This window comes from Cornus florida, unplaced genomic scaffold (assembly GCF_030987335.1).
Source record: "Cornus florida cultivar Cherokee Brave unplaced genomic scaffold, ASM3098733v1 CherokeeBrave_3.0.0_Hap2_Chr06, whole genome shotgun sequence".
Lineage (NCBI taxonomy): Eukaryota > Viridiplantae > Streptophyta > Magnoliopsida > Cornales > Cornaceae > Cornus > Cornus florida.
Genome location: NW_026775576.1, coordinates 8881412 through 8896271, shown reverse-complemented (window position 1 = coordinate 8896271; position 14860 = coordinate 8881412). Strand labels below are relative to the sequence as shown.

At 32.9% G+C, this 14860-nt stretch overlaps 1 long non-coding RNA gene across 3 annotated transcripts; it reads left to right on the top strand.

Annotated features, from left to right (window-relative positions):
- Positions 1 to 528: 528 nt before the first annotated feature.
- On the top strand, positions 529 to 11653 carry LOC132311086 (uncharacterized). Of its 3 annotated transcripts, none has more exons than XR_009482830.1 (6): positions 529 to 789; positions 1017 to 1246; positions 3599 to 3723; positions 4542 to 4643; positions 5524 to 5724; positions 11432 to 11653. It is a non-coding gene; the product is annotated as an uncharacterized LOC132311086 (long non-coding RNA). The 3 variants fall into 3 exon arrangements; XR_009482831.1 differs by having other exon boundaries at positions 530 to 789; positions 5570 to 5724; XR_009482829.1 differs by having other exon boundaries at positions 532 to 789; positions 5545 to 5724.
- The last annotated feature ends 3207 nt before the right edge of the window (positions 11654 to 14860 follow it).

The following is a 14860-nucleotide window of genomic DNA, read 5'->3' as shown; positions in this document are numbered from 1 at the left end:
TTCCTCCCGTGAATATGAAAATAAAAATAAAAAATAAAAATCCCGCCCTCACTTAACGAGGAAAAAGCCTCTTGTAGATAAATATTTTTAAGGGAGTATTTTCCTCCCGTGAATATGAAAATAAAAATAAAAAATAAAAATCCTGCCCTCACTTGACGGGGAAAAAGCCACTTGTAGATAAATATTTTTAAGGGAGTATTTTCCTCCCGTGAATATGAAAATAAAAATAGAAAATAAAAATCCCGCCCTCACCTAACGGGGAAAAAACCACTCGTAGATAAATATTTTTAAGGGAGTGTTTTCCTCCAGTGAATATGAAAATAAAAATAAAAAATAAAAATCCCACCCTCACTTACAGGGGAAAAAGTCACTCGTAGATAAATAAATTTTTAAGGGAGTATTTTCCTCCCGTGAATATGAAAATAAAAATAAAAAATAAAAATCCCGCCCTCACTTTTTGTCTCCCGCGCGCGCAAAAGAGCAACCTGCCAAAAGCCTTTTTTTTTTTTTTTTTTTTTTTTCCACATCACCGACGCACAGACCATGAAAAGCCCTAATCTTCTTTCTTTCCTAGCCAGTCTCTCAAAATGCCCTAATCTTCTTTCTTCCATTACTTCTGTTGAGGAGGCCGGATCCCACCTTATTGCTTACTCTGCCGACAACACCCAGCCAGTTTCTCCCCTGCTAAGGCTGCTATCCATTTCTCTCACACACACTTGGCCAAGAATCAAGTTCACTTTAAAGCTTGCAACAAACAGTATTGTGACATTCCTCTTCAACAATGAAGCTGTAAGAGTAAACCCTTTTCTACTCTGTTTCTCTCACCTCGTTAAAATTTTAGTTTCTTTTTTGGGTTTCTGAACATTAAAGCATGTAGTTTTCTTTTGTATACTCTATTTTATTTCTCGTTCTTTGATTCTGGAAAATCTTCTACAAATTGGAAATTCTAAGTATATATCTGATTTTGGCACAAAAATTTTCAATGAATTAATTACTGAAGGTTTTTGTTCACCCAGCCGGATCATTTACCCCATCTCCACTTGAAGTTCTCTCTTCTATCGATCTCCATCTCCGCTTGAAGTTCTCTCTTCTATCGATCTCCATCTCCGCTTGAAGTTCTGGTTCGACAGGGAAAGGAAAGTTGGGCGATCTCAACCAATTTCTACCTTGACCAACACAGAGCTATTTGTTCAACCCTCTTTTTACTCTCTAGAACCGAGGATCTGGACTTACCTTCACTCTTCAGGTAATCTGCAATCCCTCTTTCTCAAACATTTTATGGGTTTTCTTCAATCCCTATTTCTTAAACAATTTTTTAACACATGCATATTTTTTTCTCTAGTTTATTGTCGATTTTATTTGCTGGATTTGCTTTGGTTGTTACTAGATTTGGGTTTTTTTGTTTTCCATTTCATTATTGATTGGGTTTTTTTTTTTATTTATTTTTTTCATTTTTTTATGGATGTCTTAAATAATAAATTTTATAACAAAACTAATAGAACCAAATTTATTTGAAAAATTATTCCAACAACCTTAAAAGTGAGTTACAGCATAGTATTACAAAATAGGACACTCAGTTATTGCTAGTTGAGCGTGTGCTGTAAGAGTTTGTATGAAAATCTTCAATTTCAAAAGTTTTAACATGATGACACCATTAGTCTTGAGGCTTTTGGCTAATAACTTGTACGATTTTTCTCACTAATGTATCACTTAAGATTATTTTTTAGATGAGTTTCTTTTCTTTTTATTTATTTATTATACATCTAAGAATACATGAAAAACAAGTGAATTTTAAAAATAATGGCCTTACAGAAAATCGATGAGTGTACTTTTGATGTTCCGTTATGTATGTTTTTTGCTAGATGACAATTTTTATTTTTCAATTGACAAATTAAAGGGGGTGCAAGTGATGAACTAGAGGTTTTGATTGAATTTTTGAAATTAAGACGTTTAATAAGTAGGATTAAAATTGAACATAAGGAATTCAGTTTTAGCAAAAATTAGAAATACTTGGTATAATGTGATATAGATTAAGGGTCAAAAGATATCGAATCATGGATACTTAGTTTAAACCTTTCTTTTGATCAATTGAACATTTCTTCAATTGGCCGAGTAGCCACTGTTTACACTTTACGAACAAAACATGCCAAAACTACTTACAAATAATTCTATCATATTGTGTGGTCAACTACGTCTTGTGTTGGTCCACTAAACTACCTATTAGCCATTTCGATACTTTGTTCTCTAAGTCACTTACCTGTACCTAGTGTGAATGACTAATTCATTATAACATAATTCAGTTTTAAAACAGAATTCAACTACGTCTTGGTTTGGTCCACTAAACTACCTATTAGCCATTCCGATACTTTTTTCTCTAAGTCACTTACGTGTACCTAGTGTGAATGACTAATTCATTAAAGAATCAGCTGATGAATCACTTTGAAAGTTCCATCTCCAATTTTACACACGTCACTCTGATCTCAAACAATAAGATTAGCAACTCTTTAAAACATAATTTTACCTGTCTTGCTTATATAATTCACAATTTTTAGTTTATAGAACATGCCAACAGTTGCTACCATGCCTTGACGAACATATATATTAAAAAGAAAAAGGGTAAATTCTATAAAATGACCACAAAATGAAAATGCGAATATTGAGATGCGGACACGCGGCAAGATCAGAAATGTTGAAATCAGAAAAGATTATTTGTGAAACGTTTAAAGTAGTAACAGCTAAGAGTGAAGACAAATGAGAAAAATCGAGTAAAATGGTTTAGACATGTGTAATGAGATGAGATCAAGAACTGCAAAAGGGAGGAAGATTGATGTGATCTTGCTTTGTTGGTAAGGATAGGGGAAAGGAAATATCAAAATTAACATATGTTCGGTTAAAAAAAAATGATATGATTACTTGTGATTAGGTAGAGTATAATGGAAAATTATGACTCATGTAGCTGATCTTCAATAGTTTGGACAAGGCTTGTTAGGTTCAGTTGTATCAGAACTCGATTTGATATTCTATGTAGCAAGAATTAATGTTCATGTGTTTGTCCAGACCTTTGGTTGTTTTTTATTTCCTCTTTTTGCTATTTTAAATTTTGTGATACATTTCTTTCCTTATAAGAGGCTATTGCTCGGTGCACTGTTGAAAGCTGATGCCTCAGTTACTATTCATAGCCTCAAATAGTGCATCGAATCCTAGTCAACTCCTACCTATTGGCCTTAGTTTAGCAATAAAAATCACAAAAATTTGCTGCCATAGATTCCTGTGCACTTTTTTTGTACTTCCTGCACCCTATCGGTCCCTAAGTGGAGCCAATTCCAATCCATTTTTGTCTATAAACCCCAAAAACCTCTTTATTTTATTGAACTCAAAATATCCACTCATTTCTTAGTTGAAGCATAAGAACATAAAACCATTATTTTTTATTTCCCAGTGCTGTCCTATATCAAGACAATTGTTTATAAGCAAATTAGATGATTCATAAGATCTAACATTCTTTGTTGAGAAAAGAACTTATGACAGATATTCTGTGAAAATTAATTGTTGACAGATATGCAGTGCATCACACTTCTAACTTTGTATAGCATTACAGGTGATTCAGAGAAGTTAATAAAAGTGTTATTTCTTGATGAAATCAATGCAATCATTAGTCAGCGTGGTGAAGGACGCAGTGACCATGAAACAAGTAGGCGATTGAAAATTGAGCTACTCATACAGGTGACATCTGTTTTTTAGAATTGCAATAATAATATATAAAAAGCATGCTTATATAGAACTGAAACACAACTCTTTGACATATAAAAACAAAGCACTAAAAACATCAACGGGTGCAACACTGAACTGGAAATTACCTTAACTAGATATCACACATAATATCTTTTAAGATCCTGTGTAGAGGATCTTTTTTGTCTATTTTGTTGCTATTGTTGGAGCAAAGGCCTTGTAGCATGAAATGAGTGACACCGTGGACTTAGTTGTAGAAATTCCATTTTATGTAATCCATAGAAGTAAATCTTCTCCATAGCGTTCATCTGATCTACACAATTCCATCAAAAGCAATATCACAGGAATACTATTTTTTGATTAGTTATCCCCATCCGAATAATAGCAATTACAGAAATATTGTGCGCTCTAGGTACTCCTATGTCAGCTTTTTTTGGACATTGAAAACACACTTGTATGAGTCTGAATAACAGCAATTACAGATATGTTGTGTGCTCTAGGTACTCTTATGTTAGCTTTTTTTGGACATTGAAAACACATTTATATGAGTGTGTTGGAACCAACTATCATTATCCTCACATTTTGAGGTCATTGTTCAACACTGACACCTATGTTAATTTATATTTCACATCATATGTGTGGCTTATGCTTATGGACATTCCTTGCCATGGTATCCAGTACTTCTAAAAAGATTTTGCTATATGATGTCTCTACAATAAATCTACATTTTGTGCACAAGTAAATCACATAAAAATTCATATATGATTTCATCTCTACTTTCACAAAAATTAATTGCTAGAGTTACACTGTAGATGGATGGTTTGACGCGGACAGATGAGCTTGTTTTTATTTTGGCGGCAACAAATCTTCCTTGGAAACTAGATGCTGCTATGCTCCGACGTCTTGAGAAGCGGGTATCCTTTGAGAGGCCAATTTATACTTCCTTTTTGTTCTATAGTTTAAATGTTAATTGTCAAGTTTGTGTTTTATAATGAGCTTACTAACTGTGGGACAAGTCCTAATTATATTAATACAAATCATATTCTTACATGATGTGAGTGCCTTCTTTGCTGCCGTGTCATACGGCTGCTCATGCAATTCATATAAAAAGTCATGAAAAATTTATAAACACAAGTTATTGGCATGCAAAAGTGGGAGTTGATTGACTGCTTGAGAAATTTTATTGTTGAAATACTTATCTGCTCTAAATTACCTTAATTTTTTTATATAAAAAAAGTGCTATCTGTTTTTTTTTTTTTTTTTCTCAAAAAAAGAAAAATAAAAAACAGTTTATTGTTATGTACAAAGTGGAAGTTAACTGATTGCTTTATAAATTTCATTGTTAAATTACCTATATTTGAAATAGCTTATCTTTTTATTTTTATTTCAAAGGAACAACATAATTAGAACCCTAGATAGTGTCAGTTTTATGATCTGGTGTTTGTACATGAGAAATTATTACATGGTCTCGGACAAATCACTGTCAACTTTATTTCACTTTTTGCTCATGACTCAACACGTGATTGGTCGGGACTAATGGTCTCAGGACCATGTTATAATTACTCGTTAGTTCGTAGACGCTTCACTTACTCATGGCACAAAATATGTAAGGGTTGGCTGTGTTCCCTACATTTTTACTCTTTTTTTTTTTCCTTTTCCTAAGCATATTTTTACTCCTTTCTCACAATTTTAATTGTTGAAGTTTTAGTTCAATAATGGTCTTACATTCTATGGATGAGAAAATTGCACAACATTTCAGCTTATATTAAATATTGAATATTACATATTGAACAGTTCTTTTAACCATGATATAAGTTCCTTGTACCTTTTCCGGAACCAGAAGCAAGAAGAGTAATGGCATTACTCTTCTTGGTTGAAAGGACAGAAGGTTATTCAGGTTCAGATATTCGGTTAATGTGCAAAGAGGCTGCCATGAGCCACTAAGAAGAGTAATGGAATTACTTGAAGAAAACCAAGAAGTTGTGCCTGAGGACGGTACGTCACTCTAAAGATTTCATTTATATGCTAGTTAGATACTTAATTACTTATGGAACTGCTCCTCTTGTGAACCGAAGGATGACCTACTTTCTTGGGAACCATATTCTTGATTTATTTCTTCCCTTCGCTATATTCATTTATCCATAGGGCACTCTCTTCTGTGTAGCATTTGAAAACACAAATTAGTAATGTTACTTGGAGTCTTCTTGACGGAAATACACACACACACACACACACACACACACATTTTAATAACTTTGAAAACATGTAGACTCACTTAAGTAAAATGCTACTAGAAAATCCCAGTCAACTTGTTTCAAATCCTATGTTAAACACTATAGACAGATTCAATATCCATGGGATGTCCAGTCACCCCATATATGCATACCTTTAGATGCATAACCATGGCTTGAGATAATTTGTGCTAGTTGGATGTTTTAAATTTTTGAAGAACTCTCAACATTCTTTTTATCCCATAGGATTTGTTTATGTCTATCGTTGGCCTAAAAATTTCTTGATGTAGTTCATATTCGAAAGCAATTTGTTGCATAGTTCTAATTTGATATAAAATTGGTCCGTTAAAACATAGTAACAGGGTTGTCATGAAAGTTGTAGCTGGAGCCTAGACAGGGGGTAGCTATATAAGGAGACAACATATTGTTACTTGTTATAGTCCTACAGATAATATTGGAATGATATGTCACATTTCACTGTCATGAATAGAGAATACTCTCCTTGATTGAACATGTCCTTATTAAATTTATTTTTGGATTTCATTTTTATAATTGTTCCTCTATTTCTCTTTCGCATTCTAAGAGTGGTGCGCATGTTTGAGGACTAGTGTGTGTCTACGTGAGCTATTTCTTTGTGTAATCATGGCTTGAGATACTGCGTGTGTGTTTGTTATAATCATTTGAAAAATATTCATATTTCCTCCTTTATTCCCAAATCATCTTTCCTTTTCTTTGATATGATTTAATATTGTCCATCTTTGGCAAAACAAAATTCAAAATCAATGTGCTGCACAGTTTCAATTTGGTTCACTTAAATATAGTAACAGGGTTCTCACGAAAGTTTAAGCTGGAGTGTCGAAAGAGGGTAGCTATATCAGGAGACAACATAGTCTTAAATGTTATAAATAATAACAGTAATGACATGGCATCTACCTGCTATGAATAGAAAATCCAGTCTTTAATAGAACATGTCCATATTAAATGTATTTTTGTAATTTACCTTTTTCTATTATTTTTTTTTGTTTTTTCCTCTGAGAGTGATTGATAGGCTATTTTGTCTGGACATGTGTGTTTTTTTTTTTTTGGGTTGACGGGAAGCGTTCAGGAAGCAGGGGAGAGAGACCAATCCTTTTGCCTAGTTAAAGAGACTACTGTTGTGAAGTGGCATTAGTGCTTACATACTTGGTGGGTCATTGCTAAGGTCTAAATCTTAAGATTTGAAATTGAGTAAGAAGGGGGAGGGTGGAACCATTATTTTTAATGAATTTCTGGAACTGGTTTGGTTAATTTAAGCTTTAAAGGATTGTCCTTTGCATTGAGCAAACCAATCTGGAATTTTTTATCTTCGTGATGCTCGGACAAGCATGGTTTTATGGCCTACCAAATATGTGAAAGTTCTAGAGGTCAACTGGTCATTCATTAACCTTTATTTATTTATTTTCTTGAAAAGTAGTAATTAACATATGATCTGATTTTATTTTCTTTTATTTTTTATATATGTTGGCATTACATTTTTAATTTTTTTCCTCACAGGATCTATTTTAACTAGCTTATTAGGAGTATAACAAAACCATTACTTTTGAAGTAAGATTAGGAGTATAGTTCTGGTTCTCAATCTTCATCTCTGGCAAGTATGTTCTGAATTTTACTAGCTAATGAAGTTCATTTATCAATTATCTCTATGTGAAGTCATAGGTCCTTGTCGTGGCCATTACTTTAATGTTGAAAGCATGGGTCCTTGTTGTGGCTATTACTTTATTGCATTGATATAACATGGGAGTATGGGAACATCGTATGTGGAGGTTGTGGTTGATTGTTATTTGTTGTTGATTGTTGTAAAGTTGTTGTCGGTTGTTGTTGCGTACGTAAGGTAGAAAGTTTCTTAGCATTCCTTTCATTCCAATTTTGATCAGCACATCACTCCAATGGAATACCACAATGTGAATCTTGGTTATCTAGACCCCAATATGATCCAACAACCTCCTCTAGGTCAAATCCCTCCCTGAGTTTAAGCTCCAAAGCCTAGAGGACTTGTGTTTCTTGTACATATGCTCCACTGAGATGAATAGAAAATTACTGCCCCCATATGGTTTAATAACAAAAAAATGAAAAAAAAAAGTAACAATAACATTTGATTTAAAAATAAAAAAAATCAAACTTGTCCTCCAAATTTGTTACTTTTTCCATTAGTTGCACATTTCTTTCCTCAGTAATTTCCACCCTTTTCCTTAAAGCCTCTTCATAAGATGAGGATGCACGTTGACGGCTTTAAACTACAAAAACATTTTCGAGCCCACGGAGATATCCCTTCCTAATACTTAGTTGGTTTTTGCACTATCTCAACATCATTTATGATTCAACTGGTACCATCAGAATTTTGGGAAACTTGTGCAGCCTTCTTTTTCATTTCATCTTGCAATTAAGTTGTTTTGCGGCATTATTGACATTTCTAAAGACATAATTAAAATTTAGAAGTTTAACCAACTCCCTTGAGTTTTTTGGAGTATCTATCACATTCACAGCATCATGCTATCAAAAAACCATCTATGCATCTTAAGCTATTATCTTTGCAAAACATATCAGAAAAAAACCAATTTGATATCATGTAAACAGAAGTGTGTGTTTTTTGTATTCAACTATGAAAACAAAATATCATGTAAACAATCACAAAAGTAAATGCCCAATTCATATACTGTTAGATGGATAAGGAAGTTAGGGAACCTAAACGATTTGACAAGCCAGGCAGAGGCCACGTCATCTCTATATTAAAATTTCCCAAACTTAAATATGGGATAACTATATTTATTAACAAAAATGAGTCATGTTTGTTCTCAATTGAGCTAAACAAAGAAATCAAACTGAAGAAGAAAAATGAAAATAGTGATTATTTGTTTTTGTTCTTTCCTTTTCTGTCTAAAACTTCAAAACAAAGGGAGGATTATGGCCTTCTCTTCCTTTCGTTTGATGGGATAACCCTTATCCCTTTCCTTTGTTTTTCAAATTAATCCATAGATATTTATAAAGAATTCTAATGAATTAAAGAAAATTTTAGACATAGAAATCTAGAAGAGTACTTAATTTCTATCTCTGGTGGAGCAGATAACAACTTCTTCAGCCCCATTTCAAGTTTTTCAGCAGATGCCCCGTTTATTGCAAAGGTTGATTTTAGGCTTCATAGTATAAGAAGAGTTTAATGAAGTATATAATTCTCCTTATATAGAGGGGTTATCTTATCTTCTACAATAATAAAGGCAAGAGTCTCTTGTAAGTACAAACAAAAGACAACACAAAGAAAACATTGACAAGAAAATATGTAAGAAAGCTAAAAATTAAAGGATAATTTAACCTCTCCTCCATAATAAAATTATGTTTAGTCCCAACTCCCAACAAATTTAGTACAAGTAAACTCCAAAATGGTATTAGAGGATTGACAACTAACATTAGCAATTCTACTACAGATTCTCGTGAGAAATTTATTTCAATCTCTAATAATAATTAATTAATTAATTAATTAATCAATAAAATAAATGCTCTCTCCTTCTACAGTGCTAGAACACTAGGTTGACCAGTTAGCATGCTTAAAAGATATGCTAGCAATAGAAGTCAAAGTACCAACAAGTCAGAAATGAGCTATGTTAATAAGAAAATTTTCTGAGGAAGATGTAAGTTAAATTTTCAAAAACAACTTAACGAACCCATTTTGAAGAAGATTCAAGTAAATTTTTTTAAAGTCAAACCCAATAAAACAAGAAGTGGTAAGCAGATTTCCAGCCCCCCTTCCACCTCCCCACTACCAGTTCTAAATTTCCATCTCTGGTGCAGCAGATAGAAACTTCTTCAGCCCCATTCGACCAGTTCTGTATTTTTTTCATTTTCAATTAAGACACTGTTGGTATTTTCTTTCCCTTTCAATTAAGAAACTAACTTAAAAACAAACGTATAACTAGATCTTAAATGCTAATAGCCTAAGATTAATGATTCTAGTACGAATAAACAATTTTTTCATTACCTTAGACCCTATGAAAACATCTAGAAGGGAACAAGAAACGTCAGCCATAGTGTCATTCAATAAGTTGAACACAAAATATTAGGAAAGTAAAGGCGGCTCCAGACTTGGTTTGAAATAAAATAAACGTAAATTCTCTAAGCAGATTGGTGTGTCACCTCATATTTAATATAATTGCAAGATAAAATAAAGACCATTCAATGTAAACAATGCTCACCTGCAATTATCAAGACTCGTCTTCTTTTTTGCAAGCATATCCTTCAACCTCTCAGGGGTAACAACAACGAAACGCACACACTCACACACTTCTTCACGACCTCCAACTACGATCTCATATCAACCCCCCAATGCAAAGTAATGGTCTCAATTTTGGATCGCCATGCTCCCTCAAGGGAACTAGAAACTGCTTCACAACTTCACAGTTCTGCAGAGCAAGCCCTCTTTATGGGCAAATTATCAACCCAAATGGCCCTTCCCAATAGATTCAGTAGTACCAACTTTAAGATGTCGAACCCAATTTAGTATCGCATGAATGATCGATCTGAAAAAGAATTGAAGGTAGTATTACCAAACCCATCCTATATATATGTAATGGCGCAAATTCACACAACAATTTTAGTGTAGATACATGTGTCAAATCTCTTTAATTATATGAGGATAAAACCAGTTTTAATGCTATATTTTCACACAAATTTCTCTCCAATCAAATTTCTCTTCAACCAAACAAGTCAACACAAACAGATCAAAAGATGAAACAATCACTAAAATCACAGCTAAATGAATTGAAGCTAGTGTAACAAAAATTCTTCCATGTATGCAATGATGTTCACACAGAAATTCCAGTGTGTATATGTATGTGTGTGTTTGTGAAATCTCTCTCTATTTTCACTGGTTGATATGATTTTAATAATTTCTTTAATATGTTTTTCTTGTAGTACATTATGTTGAAGCCAATGAGTTCTCTAATATATCCTCTTGAACTAATTATTAGCATGAGTTTAGCTTTATTGTTGTTTTACAACTATTAACTATATTTGTTCCATGTTAAAGTTGTTATTTTTTCTTTGATGTCAAACTATCAATGTGCCTTAGAGATTTAAAAGAGCATAACAGTTATGTTTCTTATATTCCACGTCTAAACCTTTATTGGCAGTTGACATTCCTGGTAATCATGTTTTAGACGCAGAACTTGCACTTGTAGGGTGTTTGCCCTTTTTTGACCTTTTTGTTCTATCTGGAATTGGACGATTGCATGACGGAGTTGAATCCCTGGCAAAGCATGGGCATATGGATTGTATATTTCTTTTGGGGTTTTTTTTTATTGTTTTTGGCTTCTCAAAGTGTGGGACTCCATTTTTTTATCACACATTGGTAAATATTTTAGAGAGTGAAATAGAAAACTAGAATTTTGTCATTACTTCATATACATTATTATTATACTAAAATTAGGATTTGTGTGATGCAGGTACTTGCTTGGATTTTGTACAATGGCCAACGAAGTGAAGGAAGTGTCAAAAATTGGAAGTCAACCAGCGCCAAGAATTAATGAACAATGTGAAGATTGATATCTATTTTTGGGAAATATTAAATTTTCTTTTTAATTTTGGCATGTTGAACAATTAATGATGAATTGTAAATTAATGTCTTACTCTTTTGATATATATTTAATAGTGAATTTAAACATGAATTATTTTTCGTATTGGTATTAAGTGTAAATTTTTAGCATTTTATATAATTATTTAGTTGAAACTGTGGCCAGGTTATCTATGTGAATGATTGGGTAGTAGAGTGCATTAATTTATTATATATATATATAGTTATCTACGGGTGGCTTTAGACCTCGTAAATAAAATATATAGATGTATTGACAAGAGGCCAAATGTGTCGTACATTAATTACTAATGAGAGGCCATATACCACATTAATTAATTATTAATGAGAGGCCATGTACCACATTAATTAATTATTAACGAGTGGATAAAGAACTCGTTAATTAAGTATTAACGAGATGTCATCGCTCTTGTAAATTAATTATTCACAAGTGGATAAACAACTCGTTAATTAATTAATAACGATATTTCATTTACCTCGTAAATTAATTATTAACGAAAGGCCAGAAATCTCGTGAGAGTTTTATTTATGGGAAGCTAGAATCGTCGTGCCTTAATTTTTTACGAGAGTTATTATTTCCCGTAGCAAGTAGAGAGTATTTACAGGACCATAATAGACGAAGGCACAAAAGTCCCATGAAAAAGTTTTCATGGGAGGTCCACACACTTGTAAAAGACCTTTTTTCAGCATAAATTAATTATTAACGAGAGGCTAGTAGTTTCGTAAATTAATTATTAACGAAAGGCTAGAAATCTCGTGAGAGTTTTATTTACGGGAAGCTAGAATGGTCGTGCTTTAATATTTTATGAGTGTTATTATTTTCCGTAGCAAGTGGGGAGTATTTACAGGACCATAATAGACAAATGGCTCAAAAGTCCCGTGAAAAAGTTTTCACGGGAGGTCCAGACACTCGTAAATGACTTATTTTCTTGTAGTGCTTTACTTTCTAGCGATCAATATGAATCATGTGATTGACGTGCACGGTCCTAGCATTCTAGCACAAGTGTTGAGTCTTTTCAAAGCTCAAGCAAGCTTGAACTAACTCATTCTTTAGCAATGACTTCATTTGTCAATTATAAATGTGAATGAAGTTCATAGTCTATTGCTAATGGATATATGAATATATAAATGATAATGATGATATGCATGATCCTATTGAGATGAGCTTTAAATGGATTCATAAATACTTTGACATTGAATCCTAAACACTCACCATCCTATTTACCCCTTTTTTCAAGCTTTGTTCATAATTTTAGGCTTTGAGGTATTCTTGTTTTCTTCCTTCCTTTGAGTTGCTTTCTTGTTCATTGTAGTCCAAACTATCTTTGGAAAGACTTTACATTTAGTTCCTTGTAGCTTCATGTCTTTTTTGTATCCATTGATTTACTTGATGTGATCTTGAATAATGGAATACTTGGAATGATCTTTATTGCTTCATTGAGGTCATTCTTTGAATGTGAATAATCTATAACACTCAATGTAAACATTAGTCTTCTTAAACACCATTAATGATTTGTAATCATCAAAACAACTAGATTGTCCTTGAATGAAATCCTTAAGGTTAACAACTGAGATTGAGAAATAGTTCCTATGTGTGATACCCCTCGAATCCGAGACATAGGTTGATCAGGCCCAAGCCCAAACCCGAGGGAACATCAAACAATTAATATATAAACGAACACAGAATACAAAAAGATTTAAGAAAATAAATAATATAACAATTAAACAATTTATTTAAACAAAACAATTCAATTAAATTCAAGAATTAGCCCAATTAATCAAGCAATTTAATTAAAAAAAACAATTAAACACTTAATTAAAATAAACAGGCAAATAAAACTATAAAAATGTAATAAAATACTTATTAAAATGCCGAGACTATCATTTTAAAATTAGGGGTATTACTGTGATACCCCTCGAATCCGAGACATAGGTTGATCAGGCCTAAGCCCAAACCCGAGGGAATATCAAACAATTAATATATAAACGAACACAGAATACAAAAAGATTTAAGAAAATAAATAATATAACAATTAAACAATTTATTTAAACAAAACAATTCAATTAAATTCAAGAATTAACCCAATTAATCAAGCAATTTAATTAAAAAAATAATTAAAATAAACAGGCAAATAAAACTATAAAAATGCAATATAATACTTATTAAAATGTCGAGACTATCTTTTTAATATTATGGATATTACACTATGTGACTAACAGCTATAGTGGAACCATCGGCTGTATGTATAACAAGAGAGTGAGAAATAGGAGTTTGGGATGTGAGTAAGGTTGGATCAGGTGTCAGGACTAGTAGAGTAGCTAAGTCAAGAGATAACTACATCTATAGATGGTTACTATCTTATTCAGGCAAAATACATATCTGATCTTCTCTTAAAATTGGGTCTAAGTGGCAGCAAAATTGTTGATACCTCACTTGAGTATAACACAAGACTTAATCTACATGATGGAGAATCTCTTCGAGATGGTACTTTGTATCGCCAATTGGTAGGTAGTTTGGTTTATCTCACTGTCCCTCTTCCCGACATCTCTCATGTCGTCCACATAGTTAATCAGTTCATGGCTGCCTCTCGGCCTACTCATTTTGTTGTCGTTCTTCGCATTCTTCGTTATCTCAAAGGCACTAGGTTTCATGGACTGCATTTTTCTTCTTAGTCATTGCTTATTCTTCATGCCTATTCTGATACAGGCTGGGCAGGAGATCCTACAGATCGTTGTTTCACCACAAGCTATTGTTTCTTTCTTGGTGATTCACTTATCTCTTATCGCAATAAGAAATAGACTGTGATTGCCCGATCTAGCACAAAATCTGAATACAGGGCACTTGTTGATACTTCTTCTAAGATTCTGTGGTTACGTTGGCTCCTTCAAGACATGAGAGTTTCTTCATCCACTGCCATTCCTACCTATTGTGATAATAGGAGTGCAATCCAGATTGCACACAATGATATTTTTTATGAGTACACTATACACATTGGGATTGACTATCATTTTGTTCGTCATCGTCTTCTTCAGAAGACCTTACAATTGCGGTCCATCACTTCACATGATCAGATTGCTGATATTTTTACAAAATTGCTTTCGCCATGCTGTTTCTAAGATCTCATTTCCAAACTCAACATGGTTTCATTCAATCCACCTTAATTTTGAGGAATGTGATGCCCGTGTCATCTTTCTCCTTTTTCTGACATTTTTATTTTATTTTTATTTATTTATTTAATTGTTTATTTCTTGGTTTTGTAGAAACCGAGGTAGAGTTTGGTGT